Below are 20,091 nucleotides of genomic sequence, written 5' to 3'. Positions count from 1 at the left end.
AGCCCTAAGCAGGGAGCTCCATCGTGCGGTCTCCTCAGGTTAGAAAGGGCCGGGCAGACCGGTTCAGAAGGCCTGGCCGGTCAACAGGCGCGCGGCCGACCGCGGTGGGTCCGCACGCCGAGGCCCCCCTTGGGCGTGCGGAGGCGACTCGGCAGCGATTATACCCTAGCTGAACGAGGTGTGGACAGTAGCTCCCCCACTTTTCGCGCCAGCTCCCCACGGGAAGCAAGCCGGACACCTCCTCGGAGCGCCGTCACGTGACGGGAAGAGGGTGTGGCCGAAGCCCGCGATCCAGGGGGCGGGGCTGGGAGGGGGAGGACGGTAGAATGTGAAGGATCGTGGCGCCTCTGGGTGCCCAGAAAGGCGGCGACGCGGCCGATGACAACATTAGGCCGCGACTAACTCTGGGCTGGGCGGCGGTGGTAGCGGCAGCCCAGGCGGCTGTAGCGTTAGCTTTAGCAGCGGCAGTAGGCGCCGCCGACAGCAGACAGGCAGAGCGAAGGTGGGAGCCCGCTCTGGCGGGTGGACAGCGGAGCCGGAGTTCCCGCCCCTCTCGCGGGCCGAGCTGGCAGCGCCTCCACTGCAGCTAGACAGCGCCCTCGGTCTGGGCTCGCGCCCCAGCTGCCCCCGACGACAGCGGCCAAGAGAAGTTGGGGTCCGACCCGACGCTTGCAGGGCCACGGACCTCGACGCCGCTCCGACTCCTGAGGAACAGGCTCCCTGCGTCCCGCCTTTCTGGGGGCTCCACACCGGTGAGTGGCGCGCCGTTCCCTGAGTTGGGGGCGGCGGGTCCGCACCCCTCAAGGGAGACTGCGCCCCCTTATCCCCACGTTCTGAGCTCGGGCTGTCGGGAACTCCTAGCCACTCCGCGCGGAGGAGTTCCTCTTTGGCTCCTTTGTCCGTTTTTGGAGCTGGGGATTGGAAAGGCTGGCGGGGGTGGTGTTTTGGGGCCCACAGTAGGTGCAGTCTGCAGCCGTACAAAGCAGCGGCAGGGGAACCCGGGTGGGAGGCGGTTGGAGCATTTTGACCGCCTGGGTGTCTGCCCCCTCCTGAAGTTTGCCAGGGCGGACGGCAGGATTTCGCCAGAAGCCCCCGCGCCCAGGAGTGCTAGCGCTTTGTCGCTCGGTGCGGTTAAGGCGAGGCTCCAGTTTTCCTGTGACAGCCCCAGAGGCTGTGCCGCGCGCCGCAGACCGCACCCGCCCTTGCAGAGCCGAGCGACACGGTGGTGTTCCTCTAAACCTCGGTTCCCAGGGCCTTCTTGTAACGTAGGAGGAAAGGCGAAGCCTTTGCTGTGCTTTTAAATTTGATGTTTGTAAGCCCTCTTCTCAAGAGTGAAATCAGGTTCTAAGGAGCTTCACTTGGAGCGTGCTTTTGGTTTCATTGAGCCATGACCTGCCGAGGCGAAGCAACAGTATATGCAGATTTTCCATTCACAAAAGTCATTTAACACTCTTCTTTATGAGAAACATCTGCGTTGCGGAAATAACCTAATTTCATTTTATCTAAATGCTTTCTGAAATAATAGGTAACTTGGTCTCCTGGTTAAACAGAAAGGTAAACTTACCTAACTGATGATATAAGCATATATGCTTTAAATAAATAATGTAATGTAGTTTTTGCCTTTCTGCTGCTGGAATACTTAAATGACGTCTGAGTGGTATTAGAATGCCTTGTGTATGGCAGTTTTTTAAATTAACTTCAACTGGAATTTAGCCCCTAAGTTAGTGCCACTTTAGGTCTTTTCAACTAATCATTTAAAACAGTTTTTTGCCTCTTCGTATCCAGAAAGAGCAAGGAATTGTGGAGGAACGTGGGTGAATTGCATGTTAGATTTTGTCCATTCTTATGGGGTTTCATCTGAACTTGATTATGTTGAAATTCTATGATCCGTTTCTATGCTTGTATTAATATCATGCTAGTTTTATAAAACACGTTGGAGAAGTAACAGGCCATACAATTTAAACTGGCCTCTATAGAAGTACAACTAATTTCAAATATTTGTTACTCCTTTCTTTTGTAACAACTATGTGTGGAATGACTAAGGTATGCCTGTTGAAAGTCCTGGAAAGGGGGCCGGGCACGGTGGCTCACGCCTGTAATCCTAGCACTCTGGGAGGCCGAGGCGGGTGGATCCCTCGAGGTCAGGAGTTTGAGACCAGCCTGAGCAAGAGCAAGACCCCCGTCTCTACTAAAAATAGAAAGAAATTATATGGCCAACTAAAAATCTATATAGAAAAAATTAGCCAGACATAGTGGCGCATGCCTGTAGTCCCAGCTACTCGGGAGGCTGAGGCAGGAGGAGCGCTTAAGCCCAGGAGTTTGAGGTTGCTGTGAGCTAGGCTGACTCCACGGCACTCACCCTAGCCAGGGCAACAAAGCGACCTGTCTCAAAAAAAAAAAAAAAAAAAAAAAAGGTGCTGGAAAAGGGAACAGATGAAACATAAGAGCTACCTTTTAGGTCTTTAATTATGGAGATTAAGTTGTTGCGGTCAAATTCCATGTGAACCGTTTGAGCCACAATGCCTTGTACGCAGGTGCTTAGAAATGCCTGTTTAATTAAAAACGGTCATGGTTTATTTCTCTTTCATTGAAAAATTATAGTTATTGAATCTCTGATCTGTGGAAAGATGCTATTTTTTTCAAGTAGAATATTACTGAATTTTAGAGGCAATCATACATGTTTCTTAACAACACGTTCATGGTACTTACACATTTGGCAATATTCAGTTTCTTGGTTCATTTTAAAATTGAGAGCCTTAAAAGAAATATACTTTGGGGATAAATATACAATTCTGTGTAAATGAAGTTCTATTTTAGTTTGCTTTGAAAAATTATGAAGTTATAAATTTATAAACTATGCATTTTCAAAAGGATCTTTCTTTTGAAAGGATGAATTGCAGGATTTTAACCAGTGGTACATTTTAACTTGGTTTAGTTTATAAATAATCTTCCAAGAGCAGGTTACTTGAATTGAAGCATTAAAGACAAAGAATTGATAAGGACTTAGATGTAGTTTTTAAATATTACTTTGGAAAACTTTTATCTTAATACCTTTAGCATGTTTTAATATTTATATTATAATAAACAAAGTTGAAAACGTAGCAATGATCTTGGAGCATTAGGTGATTCAAAAGTAGAAGAAATAGGTCCTACTTTAGTCTTATGAGTATGACCTACAAATAAGACAAATACAACTTGAATAAAAAAGTCTCTGAGAAATATACTTTTAATGAAGGTGGCTAGGTGTAAAGCAATCAATAGAGGTGCATGATTGGAGCAATTATAGTATAGTTTCCTTGTGCATAGGGCACAGAAAAAGATGTCTGGACCAATGTGTGCAGATTTCATGTCAGTATGTGGGAAACCTCTGAGAGATTTCAGATCTGTCCTTTCAAGTTGATTCTCTTCCCCTACATACCCTCACAGAGGCATGAAGTTGAAGGTCTCATCTGGAAGGCATAGTAGAAGGGATTTTTTTCCCCTGACAAATGTTGTTAAGCTTGCACGGGGAGATAGCTTTCTTTAGAGACCTTGTAGGAAAGAAATCCTTGTCCTGGAACATTGTACTCTTATACTCCATGTTGTTTTTACCTTTGTTAAAGTTCCAGACGATGTAAACTCTCCATGATAGCAAGGACCTTATCTATTTTGCTCACCATTGAATCTACAATTTGTCAATAGTTATTGAATGAAAAAATGTAGTTCCAGATACATGACTGGAGAACAAAAGGAGTATGTGATAATGTAGTCTAAACTAGATACAGGCAGTGAGGTAATGAAGGATTTTAGCTTGGGAGGAGGGGAACAGGTCATTTAATCTGAGAAATTTTCTTAGAGGAGGTGATTCTTGATTGAGGTCTTGGTGTAGGCTGTGTATCTGAAGGTAAGCTGGTGTCTGTGGAGTAGACAGCATGAACCAAAGCGTTTAAGTTAGACTGAGTAAATTATGTAAGATTAAGCAAAATGAGTCTTTCTTATAACGAATAATTTTTCTTCTCCCATCACACTGTTGCCTCTCCCAGATAAAAAGATTAGAACACCTTTTAAGAGCTAAGATTTAGAGTACTTGAATTTTGAAAGTGATAATGATACAATGAAAGCAAGAGCATTGAACTCTGGGGGTCAGAAAATTTCAATTGGGGTTTTAACTTCATCTTCTACAAGCAGTATGTCCACGGGCAAATCACTGGGCCTTAGTTTTCTGGTATGTAAAATGAGGATGATAATCCTTACCCCATATGGTTGTTGGGAAAATGAAATTATATAATGTATGCAAAAGTAGCTACCTCAATATCTAACACATAGGAGGACTTCAACAAATACAAAATTATTTAAAACAATTCTTTTGTCTCTAGATTTTTAAAAAATATTTTGGTTCATTTATCAGGAACTCTAATATTTACCTGACCCACTTAACTGACCCATAGTATTATTACCTTTGAATTTATCAGAATCAAAAGTTTAGATGGGTAGTTTCCTTTCAGTATAATGAGGCTTAATTGTATTACTTCTTAATGTTACAGACCACAAGGAATGCTAGATGCCTCAAATTTTTAAAGCTTTAATAAAGGGGTATGTGTTGCTGAAAATCTGATCTTTTAGGTTTTCTTCTCTACAGAATTTGTTTTTGAAGACATTGTCTTTGTCTGTAATGCCATTGTTATGAAGAAATAAGAGATTTTGCAGTTAAAAAATTTATCAAGAAATCTTCTATATGTTTTTAGCGATATCACTATAAACCATGAAAATCCCTACCTTCTGAATCTTTTTATAGAATTCAATATTTTTTGAGCAGACTTCTACATCATTTTTTATCTAAGCTTTTTGTTCCAGTAGCTGTTTGTTCTTTTACGAATCTCAAAATTTCATTATACTTTGTGAACTCGTTGTAGTGTTTGTGATCTGTGGAGCAGTCTGTCCTTTGTATAATATTTGCAAGGGAATTTTATTATAAAAAGACTAAGAAGAATCTTGTCTTCGAATGGTAAAGAAGCCAGTTACCCACCAACTTTCATATTCACAAAGAACTTAAAGAGGAAATGATTTTAGAACTTGAACGCTCTTTTCAGATAAAAAAGAGAAGCTTTTTGATTTAGGGTTGTTATAAAAACTTGAAGATTCAGAGGGAGGTTGTTATAGCTCCTGAAGATGTCTTAGTAGGAGTGGTTGATCATGATAATAATAGCTAATATGTGTTGTCTGCTAACTATATACCAGGTACTGTACTACTCTAGAAGTACTTGACACATGTCTTCACATTTATTCTTCACAATGACCCCCCCTCCTTTAAAATCAGGCTATTTTCTTTTTTTTTTTTAAACCTGAGACACTGACTATTATTAAATATAGTAGATGATGAAGTCAGGATTTGAACTAAACCTGAGGGACAGAGAGGGTAAGTAGTTGGTGGTGGAGCATACTAAAAAGATTTGAACTTGAGGTTTAACCTGACCTCTGGCTTCGGAGCCTGTCCTTTTAACCATTGTATTATACTGCCTTGTATATTTTATTTGCACCTGCCTCTTATCTTGATGTTATGATCTTCCTGAGTCTGTTTTGATTGTGTGATTTGATTAAAAGTACACTTTACTTTGTCATAAGATGGAATATAGCCTCAGTTTTTTTCCATTTTACTTGTATTTGACTGACATCGTATTTGTAAATCTTAAAAATACTTGGAATAAAGCAAATACTTGTTTTATTCTTCATTCAGTTGCCATTTTCTCACTGGGGAGTTTCAGACTAATTGGAAATAAAAAAACATAGTAGACATTGTATTTTAAGCTGACTTGTTATTAAAATTTAAAAAAAATAGGACTTATACAGAATTGATATGGATGGTTTTTATATAGTGATATTTGAGGGACCAAATCTATGTAATTAAAATCTGTCCTATTGAAATGACCATCATTAAAGTAACTTGTTTTTTGGCTGCCAAATGCCTGTATATTAGCAGGAGTAGTTTATCAGATTTCATAGTTTCTGACAAAGGAGGCTCAAGCCCATGTGGAAATTATGGAATCTGTGTAGGTATATTTTCATGGAGTAGAAGTATATCTGGGGAGAGAGCAATTCAATCTAAGTAGCATTACTTAATATTACTGGGCAAGAGGAAAGAGGTTGGGTGCCTTGACAGGAGGGCACAGGTACGTAGTTCAAGTGGAGAGTAAGGTGAGGGACTTCTGGAGACTAGCCTTGCATATTGTTGTGATTATAATAACATTTAAGATAATGTATGTTATATTTAGTACCTTATATTTATATTTTTATATATTTAATCTTATATTTAATATTGTAAATGTTATCATAATATTTAAGATAACATTATAATAACGTTTAAGATCAGCAATCCAGAAGTAAAGAAAAACAGTACTGTGTATCATAGTGTGGAGTTTGTAATGGTTCCTAGGCTGTTTTGCAAGATGTGGGTGCTTTACAAATATTCATTGGTAGCAATGGAAGGACTCTATTGTCACCTGTTACTTTAGAAACCTGGAGAGGTAGAATAGCGCAGTCTCTGGAGTCAGACTGCTTAAGTTTCGAACTGGCATAGCCACTTACTAGCTTATTGCCCTGTACCTGGCCCTATGCTGACATAGGGTGGCCACAGGGGAAGAAAATGGTATATTCAGGCAAAGAGGGGGCCAGACAGAGATAGCACCTTGTGAGTTTCCCCATGGTTCTTATGTGGTATGAAGGAGATCTGGAAGTTCTCACATATGCCTAGTGAAGGAAATAGAAGTTAGCAGAATGAGAGCCAGCAAGCCTGTCATGAGGCTGTCATTGTGCGGGGAGGGACCATAAAGTAGATAGAGGTTATAGGAAGGGCAGCTTTGGCAGATTGAGTTCATTGCCCAACAAAATTTGTGCTCCCTCTTGCTTGCTACTGTTTTCGCCAGGGGAATATGAGTGGTTGTCACTTCTTGGTTGAGGTGGTAGAAAAGTGGGTGTTCTTTCTCTGTTTTTCTCTTTTCTAATCCAAGGGCCAGATGCAGAGGGTGGGGCTTTCAAAGGGTGGTAGAGCCATAGATTGGAAGGATCTAAAGTTCTAAAATTCCACCATGTGGAAAGAAGCTGTGACCAAACAGGAACACCCACAATGAATGGACTGTAATTTTAATTAGAAATTTTAATTGGGTAAAGCTACTAAAATTTTTGAGTTTATTTATTAAGCAGCTAGTGTTGTCTTAACTATAAGCCAGTGACTGAATATAAGAGGTAGCTGAGACCTTTAGAATATCTCTACTAACAGGAGCTGAGGTAGGTGGGGTCAAGTTAGTAGAGCCACTGGATACTATTCCAAGGTACTTTTTAGCATGTGCCATATGACTCTATGAGAGCCAATGGCCAAACCTGAGAGGCCAGTGAGGATCCTGAGGGCAGTCCATGGGTCTGTATTCAGCCTAATTTTAATACTCTATGCCCATGAAAACATTCTCTATGGCTACTCAACAACGTAAGAATGAGGAACAGTAAGAACCTATGAAGTCTGAAGAGTTCCCTTAAAGCAGGGTTTCTCAGTTTGGCACTGGTTGATATTTTGGGCTGGATAATTATTGCAAGTTCCTGCACATTGTAGAATGAATAGAAGCATCTCTGGCCTCTGCCCCCTAGATGCCAGTAGCACTTCCCCTAATTGTGAGAATGAAAAATATCTCAAGACATTGCCAAATGTCCTCTGGGCAAGGTCACTCTCAGTAGAGAAACACTGCCTCAAAGATTGAAGGAAATTATTTTTAATGGAAAGAAACTATCATCTTTAATTGAGGACTTTTTCCTCTTGTAGAGGATGGGTGGGGTTCATAGGAAAGGTTTGTTTATGTATATGCAACAAAAGAAGCTATGTTTTTACAAAAAAACATAGTTTCTTTTATTATTATTATTATTATTATTTCAGCATATTATGGGGGTACCCTAGTTTCTACTGAATGTTGATTCAGCCTTCTCTTTGTCAACTTTAGACATTACCTGAGTTTTCAGTTTTTTTCTTTTTTCTTCTCATTCTAAACAGGCAGCGATACTTTTATTGCTTAAAAACATTTTTTCCCCTGCGATTTCAGCTGTCATGTCCATAGATTGTCTCTGAATGATGAAAACCAATAAATAGTGTTGCTATTATGGCTATGTCAATATTATTTAATGCTGGGCCAGGAAGTATGCTCACATTATGATTCCTTTTCTATAGATCCTTTAGGCAGTCGCTGGGCCACAAGAAGAAAAATCTTGATAATATGAAAGACCAGTGGATTTTATTTTATTTATTTTGTCATTTCTGACCACTGAATTAAAAAAAATTTGGCTGACCAAAATCTGACCATGGAATTAAAAAAAAAATTGGGTAGAGCTTCCTGTTTTTCTTGGTGTTTTTAATTGCCCCTTTTCTTGTACTACATTCCTCTATCATAATCATAGTCTCCCCTACATCCTGCCTCTCCACATCTTAACTCTCTAGCATGCTACCTATTTTTCTGTGTTGTTTATTTATCTGGAATTGTCTGGAACCCTGCCTCAGTTTGGACTGGTTGCCTTTTAGGTTTCTTCCTGTAATGTCCTTTCACTGTACTTTTGAATTGGATCCATTCTATTATAATATATATCTTCCCTTTTTTCTTGATCTACTCAATCTTTTTGGAGTATATCCTCAAGTAACTTCTTTAAAAAGTATGTATGAAAGGCAAACTTTCTGAATTATTCTATGAACAAAAATGTTTTCATTCTGTTCTCATGTTTAGCTGATAGTTTGGCTGGGTGCAATATTGTTGGTTACAAATAATTTTCTTTTAGAACTCTGAAAGCATTGCTCCCTTGTCTTGTGACATTCAGGGATGCTGATGAGAAGTGATATGTCAGTCTGATTCACTGTTCTTTTAAGGTGATTTCTTCTTCTGTTTGAAAGCTTTTAGGATTTTCTTTGTTGTATCTTCTGCTACAAACTCGTAATGAGGCATATGGGTCATTTTTGTTTTGTTTTGGGTATTTGTTTTAGGCACTCAGTTGCCCTTACAGTCTGAATCAGATTCTTTTTCCAAGTCTAGGAAATTCTCTTCTATTATGTCTTTGATAATTTCCTCCCTTCACTTTCTTATTTGCTCTTTAGTAGGCAGATGTTTTCTCTCTTGGATTATTTCTCTTTGTCTCATCTTTAGTTTCATATTTTGTGATTCTCTTTGCTCTGTATTTAGGACATTTTTTTCTCCTTTTATCTTTTGTCTGATTTTTCTGGGGCTGATCGACAAATTTTGTTCTTTTTTGTCTTTTCCTAACATTCTTATGTTGTAATATCATCTTGAGTCTCAGAATGTGTGAAGTAGATTTTTAAGGGATATCTTTTGTTTTCTCGTAAACTATTTCCCTTCCCCCTCTGGTCAGTTTTTATGTTTGTTTTAGTAATCATCCTTTTTTCATGCTTAGTTTTGCTTATGTTAATGTACCTGATAATTGTTCTTGGTTGTCTATTCATGGTTGAGAAAGAAGGAATGGGTCTCCCTGCTTCCGCTCCCCAGCCCATTGGACTGTTTTCACTATTAGGTTTTTCCTTTGATAAGGAATGCAGTACAGAGTAGAGTCTGTCCCTTGGCAGGCATTGTTTTAGGGTAAGAGGAGGGGAACTAGCTGCCAGGCTGTGGGCCCTTTAAATGCTGGATAAGAAGGGTTTACTCTGTGCCAGCATCCCCACTAGATATTCATTCACTTTCTTTAGAGAATAGCTGACTTGTCTTTTTGCATGGGGGCAAATGTCAGTTGTTTTAGATATTCCTTGGAGATGGGGTACAGGAGATACAGTTGTGCCTTATACAGTCAGTCAAGTAATACTTCTATTTTTAGCCCTACTATTTATTTTCACCCCCTGCTGTACCATTGACAATCATGTTTTTCTGGGGGTCCTGTTAGACATATTGATTCCCATTCATCTGCATCACTATTAAAGGGTGTAAAGAGACTGTGGCTTTCTCTGCTTGTTTTATCTATCAATCTCACATATGCTTTCATCTTTCAGAAATATGTTGGATTTTCTCTCTATACCTATCCTCAGTCTTAATTTCTTTCCTCTTATGGTTTTATTTCTTTCTGTATGAATTGTTTTTATTTCAATGGGGTATCTGGAGTAACCAAGGGAAAATTTATATTTAGTTTACTATCTCTTATTAGAAGTCCTTTGTTCTTTAAACAGAAGATACAGAACCTATGGAACTTATTTTGCTCCGATTTATCCATGGAAATGATGATGATCATGATACAGTGTTAAAATACAGTTATGTCCCATCACTAATAATTTTAATAGGTGTTTGTGTCTTTATGCCAGTTGGTCCTAAGTCTTGAACTCTTTGAATTCTTATTTGCTTCTTAGTTTTTTCTCTTTCCTCTTTTGTTGTCATCTACTCCATTGGCACATGTCATTATGATTCTCTGGCCATTTCTGGTTTGCTACTTGAAAACTGAATGAGACCATTTAGAATTGTGCATAAAATAATGATTTTGCTCCAGAGAATGGCATTTCAGCTTTAAGCACATGACCTTTCTGCCATTTTGATTATTCATAAGCCTTTACTTAAGTTCTGTTTCTCAACTATATCCAGACAGGTGGGGTCTTATCATTCTTTTTCATTTACTCCTTTGCCTTAAGTGTGACAGCTACCTTAGTTCAGTGGTTGATATTTTTTCTCTATTATTAATTCTTTTTCTTCTCTACCATATTATCTTTGGTACTTTAAATGTTGAACTAACTAAATTGCCTAGCGAGTTCATTGAAGGACTTAATTTTCATTTGGTCCTTTCAGTTTATACTCATAAAAATTTCCCAGCATTGTTTTAAACTTCTTTTTCACTTATTTTCTCTTTCCTTTTTCAGACTTCTTTTCATAATCTTCATGCTTCATATTGATTGAGCTTAGAATAGTATTGTAAATTAACCTGGGTAAATAAGTTTAAAAGTATCCATTTCTTTTCCTCCTCTTCTATGTCCCTGCATTTGCCTTTTAATCTTGTTTAATTCTTCTCTTGTGAGACTTTGAAGTTAGTTCTACAGCTGTGGTTTTGACTATTGGAATGTGTATCTTTTATAATTGGAGTTATAATTCGCATGCAATCAGAAGTTTTACAATCCAGATTTTAAAAATGCTGACTACTTTGAAGTTGAAAATCCTGTCAGCAGTTCCGATTTGGAAGGTTTAAACCTCCAGACTTGGCCTGATTATATAAGGTATTATAAAACCTACATAGTAAATACTGTACTTCTTTGAATTTTAAAGTAGCTTAGAAAATAAATTGGCTCTTTCAGTTTTTCTAAGTAATGTACAAGAAGTCAAGTTTGTAAATATTCCCTAATGTAGTGGACTGATTACTGATTATTTTATGAACTTTCTCGATATTCTGTGAAACTCTTAGAACCCAGAAATTTTAGAATCCAGAGGTTGGATTAAACAGTAGTTACATGTCTATTGCTTTACCTTTTGCATGTATTTTCTAAGCATTTTCCCTTTCAGATATCTGTTGTCATGATTAACTTTCCTTCTTGACTGACTGAATCCTTTATTGCTTCTATTATGTTTATAATTTTGATAATCTTTGTTCCTGAAATTTTAAATAGAATTTTCAAACATCAAGCTATATACCTTAAATACGTACAATCTTTATATGTCAATTATATCTTTTCTTTTTCTTTTTTTTCCCTTGAGACAGGGGTCTTGCTTTGTAGCCTAGGCCGAAGTGCAGCGGCACGATCATAGTTTACTGCAGCCTCGAACTCCTGGGCTCAATGGATCCTCCCACCTCAGTCTCCTGAGTGGCTAGGACTACAGGTGTGCAATATCATGGCCAGCAAATTTAAAAAAAATTTTTTTTGTAGAGACTGGGTCTCCCTGTGTGGCCCAGGCTGGTCTTGAACTCCTGGCCCCAAGCAATCCTCCCACTTCAGTGTCCCAAAGTGCTAGGATTATAGGCATAAGCCACCATTCCTAGCAGTGATATCTTTTATTACTATTATTATTATTTTTATTTTTTATCAGCTTTATTGAGATATAATTTAATGCAGTAAAGTCAATATCTTAATACTTGTAAAAAATAGAATCTTCAGCATGGTACTTTGAATATTTTCAAAAGTTTGATTATTTGGAAAATTATGGCTCTTACTATTTTCCCAAGAATTTATGATTTTGTAGTAATTAAAAAGAAAATACCTTGTCATTATTGAGGAATAATTCTTCTGTAAAAAAAGAGATTCATTTAAGAGGTTGATTACTTAACTTATTTAGCATTTTAACTAGCAAGATCTTGTTTATTTATTTTTTGGAGGCCTCTTCATAATTTACAATAGTATAATTAGCCTCCTCACACTCATCAACTGAACTTAATCATTGATACATTTTTGGGACTATAAGATACATTTTTATTTTAAATAAATGCAGAAAATACAGTCATTTCTTGGTGTAAGCAGCAGCCGGGGTAGGGGGAGTTGAGATGGAGGGATATTGGTTCCAGGACCCTTGTGTGTACCAAAATCCACACATACTTAAGTCCTGCAGTGGAACCTGTGTACACAAAAAGATGGTCCTCGTTATATGCAGGTTTCGTATCTCATGAATACTCTATTTTCGATCCTTGTTTGGTTGAAAAACATCCATGTACAAGTGGACTCACATTCAAATCCATATTGTTTAATGGTCAACTGTATATGATTTTTAAAATATTCACTAAAATCTTTTTCATTGTCATGTTGATCAGAGTTTTCTTTTAGGAACAGGCTTTCAATATATGAATTATCTCTATAGTTTCTTATTTTTTGATAGTTATTCTTAATTCAAGCACTAAAAATGGTGTTGATTCTTATAGGTCTTTTTGAATTGGCACAAAGAAGTGTAATTAAGTGTCTTGGTTACTTACATTGTAAATTAGAGATGATGAGTACTTTGGTTGTGGTAATTTATACCTAGAATTCAAAACCCGGAAACATCTAGGCCAGAGTTGGGCACTCACAAACTCAATTTTCTTTTGTACCCAAGATAGAAAACCACTCCTAATCTTTATCAAAATATAAAGAAATTGCTTTTGGGACTGAATACCAGTCGTAAAATTTTTTGAGACTGTCTTGAATTAAATTTAGATCTTGCATTTCAAGCTGTGGTCTGTAATAATGAACATCAGTTTAAGTGTGGGTATGAATTTTTACTTGTAGGAAACTGGATAACTATTTTGGTTTACTATAACTAGTTACTGTGCTTAATAAATGAGAAACATATTTATTTTTTCTAGTATCGTAATTCAAAACAAGGTTCATAATTTTCCTTAGAAAATAACCTTTCAGGAAAACAGTAAAAATAGATGTAGAATCAGGGGAGTTTTAGCTATAATTTAATATTTCTAACTTTAAAAACAATGACATTTAATATATAGTACTAAATTATTAATATATGTTTGCCAGTATCATATTTGTAAGCATTGTCCTTAAGCGTCCTTGAGTTACTCTTTGAGACCCTCTGTCACAGGCTGGTGCAACCTACCATTACAAACATTAACTGATTTAGTAAACAGTAGCACTGGGAAAATAAGAAACCTGCCAGAAGTATTATCTTTCCTACTAAGTAACTGTGACCTTGGCAAACCACTTTTTCTAGGTCTTAGTAAAGTGGAGAATTGGGAACAGATGGCCTTTTAAGTTCTTTTGAGGGTAGATTCCTTGAAGATATTAGGGGCTAGAATTCCAATCAGGTATATATTATTTAATATAATCCTTATAATAGCTCTGAAATAGATTATATTGTTACCATTTCACAGATGGAATTATTCCTATTTTTACAGACTCCACGTTCAAGTAACATGCTCAGTCATGCAGCCACTAAGGGGCCAAACGAGAAGTTGAACCTTATTCTATTTCATTCTATAGCTGTGTTCTTTTTTAGTATACCATACTGCCTCCCCAAGCCATGTTATTATTAGACTACCAGATTTTATTCTGAAAATTTGTTCCATTTCTTAATCTGTAGTTTATAATAAATAAGTTTGCATTATAGCATCTGTCACTCAGAAAAATCAGAAGTCAGATATCAGGCCTGTCTATGAGTTGTGCACAAAGTAGAAATATGACCAGTTTTTAAATTAATACACTAGAACTTATGTATCTAAGAGATGATCAGTGTGTTTAAAATTATCTTGAATTTATTTCAGTAATATCACCGTTGTTCAAAAAACACTTCTAGAACTATTCTTTTGACATTTCTTTAGTGTCTTTAATTAACCTCATTCTTTTAACCTACATTCTATGGTTACATCTTTTAAGAATGGATTTGGTATTTGGAAAAAGCAAAAAGTCATTGTGATCCAAGTCTCATACGTACAATGATAAATGCCACTTTCAGTTAAGAATAAGCAGTGACCAAAGGGATGAGACCTGTTTTTCTTGTGTCAGTTATAAGGTAGCTAAGAAAGAAAAGAAGAGTTCCAAAATTGTTTTGTGGCATGGCAACTTGGAATAGTCTCTAACTGACTATGAATGGAGATCATCTTTGTTTATATATAAATTCTGCTATAGTAAAGTTGCTATACTCGTTTGCTAAACGTAAGTTTGTTATACCTGTTCTGTTTCCCACTTAGGTTTGTTCTATGCAGATTTAGCATTGTGCTGTAGAGAAAATGTTGGAAGAATTATTCTTTCCATTTTAAAGCTGAACAAAATGTATAAAACAATGTTTGCAGAGGTTTGAATGATAATTTAATTCTTGGTTATATTAATATTTATTGTGTAATTTATGGCTTAATTCTACCCCATCGGAGTGTACTCTTTGATGCAGGCTTATATTCTAAGTAAAATTTTTTGCAGAAATTATCATAGGTTGCATTATATATGACTGATAGCTTTTGGATATTAGTACTGTACTTGGTGCAGATAATAAAAAATAATATATATATCTTCTTGCAGGGGAACTTGTGATATAAAGATTTCATTTTATTTTTCGAAGGTATTATTTTTCTTGATTTAAACTCCCAGATGGTGGAGTTTAATGAAGTGCCCTCGTTTGTAACAAAGGGTACTAAAAAATGCCTCTAGCACCTTTTTAATAATGCTTTTTCCTTTTAACGTTCCAGAATAATTTAATGTCACAAGACCATTAACACCCAGATTTGAGTATAAGTCACTATGCAAGGGGCTGAAAATTCATTAGGAGCTAGAACAGATGTGCTCTCTGTCCTCCTTGATCTTATGTGTGGGGGAGGGGGAGGGAACAGACAGTAAACCACTAATTGCACAGTTCACTATGTAATCACTTTTGTGAAAAGTGCTCAGAGGAAGAAATATAGGGTGATACAAGAATTTGCTGACCTAGTGGGGGAAGGGAGCCAAAGAAGGTGACGAGCTGAGGGAAAAAGGAATATTTCTGGCAGAACATCTTGTTTAAAGATCTTGGAACAGCAAGGAACTTGGCCTTTGCTAGGGACTGAAAAAGTCCACTGTGACTGGAGTGTAAAAAAAAAAAAAAAGAATGAGAGGGATAGCAATGTGGTACTGGAGCAGGGATGAGATCATGTGTGGCTCCTTAGAGCATGTTAAGAATTTTGATTTTTGTCTTAAGATCCCTTGGAAACCATTAGAGAATTTTAAACAATGGAGTAAAATGACCAGGTTTAGGATGGTCTCTGTGGATGCTTGTGAAGAATGGTTTGGAGGGTGATGCGGGTAGATTCTGGGAGACAAGTTAGGTCATGTTGAAATTAAGGTTATCAGTGGCTCATCCAAAGGGGGAATCCTGTAGGCCAAAGGTTCTTCAACTGGGTGTCACCTGGGAACTTATTAGAAATGCAGATTTTTGGTCTCTACTGCAGACCTACAGAATCAGAAACTTTGGGGATGGTTCTCAGAAATCTGTTTTGGAACAAGCCCTCCAGATCTGCGGTCCCCAACCCCAGGCCGCGGACTGGTACCGATCTGTGGCCTGTTAGGGACCCGTCAGCAGAGCTCCGCCTCCCCACCCCCCATCCGTGGAAAAATTGTCTTCCATGAAATTTAGGAACCAGGGCCACACGGCAGGAAGTGAGCGGCAGGCACAGCACCCCATCTCTGGCATCACTGCTGAGCTCCACCTCCCTCCCCAAACCCCCCAACTCCCGTGGGAAAATTGTCTTCCATGAAACCGGTCCCTGGTACCAAAAAGGTTGAGGACCGCTGCTCCAGATGATACTTATGCATCCTAAAGTTTCTGAAACTCTGCTGTAGGCCATTAGATATATGGTTTTTGAATGTAGGAGAAAGTTCTAGACTGGTTGAATAAAGAGTACCTGCATGAAGGTGGTAGTTGAGAGTGAGAGGAAGGGAAGCAGCTCTACTAGAAATGAAACCCTGAGACAAAGAGCAGAGCTAGTGAAAGAATCAAAAGATTAGTAAAAGTGTTAGGAGGACTAGAAGTTCAGGAGAGTCTTTGAAGGAGGGAGTGGCAAAGTAAGCATTAAATTTGGCGATGAATGATCTTTGTGTGTGTAGTTGCAGTGAAATTACAGGGATGGGCACCAGCTGTCAGTGGGTTGAGAAGGAAATTGGCACAGAAAGAGTGAAGAAAATATTTACTCATTTATGATATACCTTGCTATTTGGACAGATATTTAATGTTCCAAAATTATGGGAAATAAAAGTGAATAACCTTGAGGTGCAGTACGAGCATAAGATTCTATTGAGAACTATATAATAAAATCTCATTGTTTACCTATAGATTCTGAAATTAATAGTTTACATAGAGGACTGAGCTCAAGTTCGCCATTTTCTTTACTAGCTTGCAAGATGTCACAAGATAATCATAGTTAAACTTATGGAGGAATGGGGGTGGGGGCGATTTTTAGCTGACCAAGAATGCTCTGTTTTTAACATGATTAAAACTACTTTAACAGTATGCATTTATGTCTAAATAATTTTTAAATTACAGATACTTATTCATTACAAATACATTAATTCACTTGCTGTTACTGTTATGTACCTGAAGGAAAATGTTTTAAAATTTATTTTATAATTCAGACTTTTACTTTTTTAAATTACTCTGTTAGAATAATTCTAACACGTTAAGGTTATGTTCTTCTTAAGGGAGACCACATTTAATGTGAAGACAAATTAATTTCAGGATCAGTCCCAATTATAAAGTATTGTCTTTGGCGGGGGGCTGTGTGTATGAGAGAGAGAGAGAGACTTAAGCCATTTTGGGATGCATTTTCTTTTCTGGATGAAATATGTTTGCTTGTCTAAATTTTTTTTAAAGAAAAAATATGGTTATCATGTATGTGATATATAATACATCAACATGTGCTCAATGTAAAATTCAACACTATAGAAACTCATAAAGTTAGCTTCTGTTGCCACTATACTTTATGTCCGAAATAGCCCACTTGTTAGCAGTTTGGTGTTGTTATGCTAGATTTCTCTCTTTCTCTCTCTCTCCCTTTGTACATACACACATATAATTTTTTAAAAACAGAAGTAGGATTATATTGTATTGACTTGCAGTTTCCCAATGGCTCTAAATGCTATTTAGTAATGCTACGATTTGAAAGAACAGACATTTTTTTGAATTTTATGTGGAAAGTGATGATCTCAATCTAGCTGTGAACACTGAAAGGGATAAGTAAGCTCTTGCCATGTTAAAAACACAATGGTGGTGGGGAAGAAGGATGTTAGAAACAAGGTTCAAAAGGATGATTTCTTATTTAATATCATACTCAGTAGGCATACCTGCTGCTTTTAAGATGATAATGACCTTAAATAAAAGCTTCCTTGGAGCTGATTGGTTCAAGTGATTAGGCCACTTTTTTTTTTTTGCCTGGGGCGGGGGTGGGTGGGGGGTGGTTGGGATGTGGGTGGATCTGTGTTTGGTTGTACCCGTTGATTCCTTGTGGGAGATAAGACAAATGGGAATTATGGTCTGCTCAGCATTCTTTAAAGAATTGTGTCATCTTCTCCCTTAAATGTCTTTTATTTTTCTAATATTTTCTTGTCATCTTTACCTATTTTTAAATTTCTCTGTACTTTTTGACTTTTTGCTTAAACATTTTTTAAAAAATTTACTTATTTTTTTCCTGATAGGATTTTATTAAGGAGGAGACAAGTAAGTGTAAAGAAGAATAATTGAGAAAACTAATGACTCTTAACAGTGGTTTGCCCAGGCAGAACTTTAAATTTACTTTTTTAAAATTGGTATTTGTGTGTATTTTATTTCTATGTATATAGCTGTTGGGTGGCCTGAATCTAAGGCAGTTCCAAACATACTTCCTATCCTAAGCAAGAGATTCAGGATACTTTTTTTCCCCTCCACTTATTTAATAGCAGCTCTTATGGCTTCTCATTCCTTTCTTATTCCTTTAAATTTTGAACCCCATCCTCAAAGCTCTAATCTGAGTAATACAAATGTACCACAGGCAAATTTCCTACCTCTAAATAAAATAAGTTTATTGATAGTGTTAAAGTCTCTTCACCGTACTTAAAGAGATTACTCTTATGTTGCCTGTGTCTCTTTAATCATTCTTTTTTTTTTTTTTTGAGACAGAGTCTCGCTTTGTTGCCTGGGCTAGAGTGAGTGCTGTGGCGTCAACCTAGCTCACAGCAACCTCAAACTCCTGGGCTCAAGCAATCCTACTGCCTCAGCCTCCCAAGTAGCTGGGACGACAGGCATGCGCCACCATGCCCGGCTAATTTTTTCTATATATATATTTTAGTTGGCCAGATAATTTCTTTCTATTTTTAATAGAGATGGGGGTCTTGCTCTTGCTCAGGCTGGTCTCAAACTCCTGACCTCGAGCGATCCACCTGCCTCTGCCTCCCAGAGTGCTAGGATTACAGGCGTGAGCCACCGCGCCTGGCCCCTTTAATCATTCTTGATGGTGTTTGATTTAAAATATTTCATTCACTATTTCTCATTTTAAAAATAATAATGTTTAGCAGTATTGGACTCCTAAAATCTCCTTTCAACAAAAAATGAAACAAAAAACATTTAGTAGCAGGTCTGAACTAGTATTTTATTGCTAATCTTATTATTAAGAACTTTTTTCCGGCCTGGTGGGGTGGCTTGCGCCTGTAATCCTAGCACTCTGGGAGGCTGAGGCAGGCGGATCATTTGAGCTCAGGAGTTCGAGACCAGCCTGAGCAAGAGCAAGACCCCGTCTCTACTAAAAAAAAAAATAAAAAGAAATTAGCTGGACAACTAAAAATATGTAGAAAAAATTAGCCGGGCATGGTGGCGCATGCCTATAGTCCCAGCTGCTCAGGAGGCTGAGGCAAGAGGATTGCTTGAGCCCAGGAGTTTGAGGTTGCTGTGAGCTAGGCTGACGCCATGGCACTCTGGCCTGGGCAACAGAATGTGACTTTGTCTCAAAAAAAAAACGAACTTTTTTCCAATTCATGTTTCTTAAAATAGGAATAAGCATATATTTTTAGTGGCTATATAGTAAATACTTTAAAAATATTTTATAGGATAAAATACTGTCAGGAAAAGAAAATTTTAAAGGAATATCATTGGGGAGGGGTAAAAACCTACTTATTGGGTACAGTGAACACTATTCAGGTGATGGGCACACTAAGAGCCTTGACTTAAGCATTAGAAAAGGTATTTATGTAATGAAAACATTTGTATCCCCTCAATATTTTGCAATAAAAAAATTTCAAAAGAAAACAAGGAAAATCATTCATGATTCTGAACAATATAACAGATCAATTTTTTTTATGTGTTTGTAAATATTTCAGCAACTACATTAATATATAATATATAGGTCTAAGAAAGCAAAAATAGATAAAGTCATGTTTTAGCCTCTACATTCTCTACTTTGAGCCAAGGCCTCTAACTGGGTATTGCTCGGATGTAGATGGAGCAAATAAAACCTTGCTTGTTGGCTAACTGTCACTGTGTAACATCCTTTCTCAATAAAGAGACTTAATAAATCCTGTAGCTTTGTTGTCCTCAGCATAGCTCCATTACTGCTACTCTGTTTAAAGGTCAGTATTATTGCCCTTTAATATTTCATTTCTCATTGTGAATCTCATTCTCTTTCCCTCATTGTACATTTCTGTACATCTCTCCCATTCCAGGAACTAAATTAGCTCAAGTTATTACTAGCCATTTTGGCTGTTTT

At 37.6% G+C, this 20,091-nt stretch overlaps 1 protein-coding gene across 4 annotated transcripts in view; it reads left to right on the top strand.

Annotated features, from left to right (window-relative positions):
* The first annotated feature begins 357 nt into the window (after positions 1-357).
* Positions 358-20,091, top strand: part of OSBPL8 (oxysterol binding protein like 8) — a 149,829-nt gene continuing 130,095 nt past the window's right edge. For 3 of the 4 annotated variants that reach the window (XM_069489811.1, XM_069489808.1, XM_069489807.1), the window contains exon 1: positions 358-752. The gene's annotated coding sequence lies outside the window, so the exon portion shown is untranslated. The remainder of the gene's footprint in view (positions 753-20,091) is intronic. The other variant, XM_069489806.1, reaches the window with a different exon arrangement.

The sequence above is a fragment of the Eulemur rufifrons genome, chromosome 16, assembly GCF_041146395.1.
Source record: "Eulemur rufifrons isolate Redbay chromosome 16, OSU_ERuf_1, whole genome shotgun sequence".
NCBI lineage: Eukaryota > Metazoa > Chordata > Mammalia > Primates > Lemuridae > Eulemur > Eulemur rufifrons.
The sequence above is the reverse complement of the archived record's forward strand: the minus strand, read 5'-3'. Positions and strand labels throughout refer to the sequence as shown.